The following is a 2996-nucleotide window of genomic DNA, read 5'->3' on the forward strand; positions in this document are numbered from 1 at the left end:
ATTCTTTAGAGAGAAACACCTAGCTAAGAACACATAGGGGGGGCATGCAAAATGATCAATTATCTCATCTCATAAATCTATACACACTCTCCATTTTCAGATCTCTAGACCTCGAACACTCTCCCAGTGCATAGATCTCCACCTGCAGAGCTCGATAACTTTATCTTCAAAAACTAAGCTATATTTTTTTCTCACTACCCACTTCTTTACCCTATTTGCTATCCTTGCTAGTATCCTTGCCACATTGATCGACCATATTCTCAAGCTGACAACCACATTATAGTGACTGTCCCTTCCTCGCGAGCCGACAATTCCAACCACTTGTTCACCTCACCTGCTGATCTTTCTCCTCACTTTCTCTGTTGTGAACAAGATCTCAATTTTTTGGTCTATTATTGTTGATCATCTATCCAACATGAAGATCACCTCTCCATTACAAGAAAAATTTAGTGATGGAAGCAATTGCCAATCTGTTATGTCTATTGGCCTATTGTATCTACCAACTAGCCACCGCCTACAAGTTTTCTTCGGCAGCCTTTCTGTCCCATGTGGGATTTAATAATGAGTACATGCATCTGTTAGGTTTCTCTGTGTTTGCATCTGTCATGGCAACTCTTGGCCTCCAAATAATTATGGAATCTGTACGCTCAATTATTCTGATGAAAGTGAATTTGCTTGAAAAATGGGTAAGAGATATGGGTTGTGGACATCATGCTATCCATAGTCGTTGTAAATCCTTGTCTTGTTTTTTATTGTCGACCATTCACAAATGAAAACATAAGGTCTTATGCGCAGGAGCACTTTTTATTCTTTTGATATTAACATGATTAGCCTCCTCACTGCTCTTCTTGCCATTAAAATAACAGATTGCATTGACCCTTATAAAGCAATATTATTGGACATCTATACCATCAGAACCTAACTGATGATATCTCTAGAAGACATGCGCTTCCTCATAGAGAAAACCGTGGCCTCTGAAGTTTCTCCAAAAGCTAACGAATCTATGCTAGAACCATCACAGGGTGTACGTCTTTGGTTCTCTCTACTTTATTAAGGTGGACATCATCTTGCCACCTAATATGCTTCCTAGGGAAGCACATGATATTGTAGATGCATTGCAAGAGAAGCTCAAGCTTCTACCCATTGTAGAAAGAGTTTTTGTTCACCTTGACTATGAATACACTCGATGACTAGAACATTCCCAAGTGCAGGACTCATAGGTTTGAATGCTGCACGACAGCCATTGGAAAGAGGGCCATGAAAGTGTAGAGAAGATCTCATTAGAGTTCATCTTAGACCTAAAAAGCCGCTCCATCCTTATAGTGGTGTCAAAAATAACCTAAAGCACTTCTAGGGATATTACCTTCCCCACTGAGGCCCTTCCAACTTAGTGGAGCAAGATTGGGTTGCATTCCTAAAAAGATTATGTAATGCCTCGGAGGGTTCTAATGGAAATATTTAAGGGTTGAAGGTACTCTTGGTAGTGTTCAGTGAGCGTGAGCGCTCGTGGCGGCTCAACTTCAATGGGTTCTATCGTGCAAAGGTTCTGAAGCAGAAGCACCCTCATCCTTCTTATCACTACCTTGGCACCTTAGTTAAAGAAGATGTTATGGCTGAGTACTATCAGTAGCAGGTTGAGATGTTGGATGGGTTTGACAAAATGGATAATTTAACTGATCATGATTTCTTACCCCAAATGATAAGGAGGACATGATGAAAGTGGTGACAGTAAAGAACTAAGTGATCACAGTTTCTTACCCCAAATGACAAAGGAGGACATCATGAATGTGGTGACTGTAGAGAAGTTGAAGAATCCATATGAGCAGTAAAAAAACTTGATTGTCAGATTTAAACTCACACTAAACAAACTTTATGACTAGAGCTTGGTGGATTAGGACCGAGTTGTCATTATAACAATTTGTTCTTTCAAGCCACAAATGATCTCTTTCAGTTTGGTCAAGTATGTACCTTCTTCATTGACCCACGACTTACTTATTGGTTATTTACTAGATTGACCAATGTTCCATCTGCTTGCACTAGCTTTTACTTACCAGACATTTGTGCCACTTGCAACTTGCATATAGCTGACCACCGTCGGCCTTCTCTTTGATTTCCAATTGCTCACCTAAAAACAAAGAAGATTTACATACATACCAATAAATTATTACATTTATACATAATAAATACATGTCACTTAAATTTTATGTTTGCGTCCAAAGGTTACCTGTATGACCGACCACTTACCTATCGATCATCCACCTCACTCTGGTTGGCCACTCACTTCATGACTCAGGCTGACCATTGCACCATCCTGAAACCTCCGCCAATAGTCGACAACCTGATGTTTGACTGATCGTTGTTCCAATTGACTCCAGCTGGCCACCTGCTCACGGTTAAATATAAATATATATATATATAACTTATTTATGAAAGTTTTATGGCCTTATAAAATTTTAAGTAAAACTTTCCTATATCTTGTATTTTTATACACATACAATACTGAATACTCTTTACATGCAGAAACATGTGTATTAGAATTTTTATTATGTCAATGTGAAGGATCATGGCTAAGGGGCTTGAAGGAGTTCAAGCATTACTGAATCTACCCGACACTTGAGGAATCCAAACCTGAATAGCACAACCAATAATGATGTCATAGTTTTCTGATAGGTAGTAAGACCTCGAGATGATTCGCCACCCGGTATCAACAAGCTCCATAAGGAATGCAACACCTTTAAGACTCCCCTCTGGGGTGAGCAACTCAAAGGCTACCCTATGAGGTGAGCATCTCCAAGGCTCCCCTCTAGGGTGAGCAACTCTAAGACCCCCCTCCTAGGTGAGCATCTAGAAAACTCCCCTTCAAAGCCAACATCTCCAAAACTCCCCTCTGGAGCGAGCATCTTTAAGATTACCCCCGGGACGAGAAAATCTAAGACTCTCCTTCAAGGTGAGAAACTCTAAGATTTCACTCTAGGGAAAGTAATCCGCTAGGCTCC

The 2996-nt window shown here is 40.2% G+C and overlaps 1 pseudogene; it reads left to right on the forward strand.

The window, feature by feature from the left end:
* Positions 1–452: 452 nt before the first annotated feature.
* Positions 453–1220, forward strand: LOC110037530 (annotated as a pseudogene).
* Positions 1221–2996: the final 1776 nt, after the last annotated feature.

This window comes from Phalaenopsis equestris, unplaced genomic scaffold (assembly GCF_001263595.1).
Source record: "Phalaenopsis equestris unplaced genomic scaffold, ASM126359v1 Scaffold220620, whole genome shotgun sequence".
NCBI classification, from domain to species: Eukaryota; Viridiplantae; Streptophyta; class Magnoliopsida; order Asparagales; family Orchidaceae; genus Phalaenopsis; species Phalaenopsis equestris.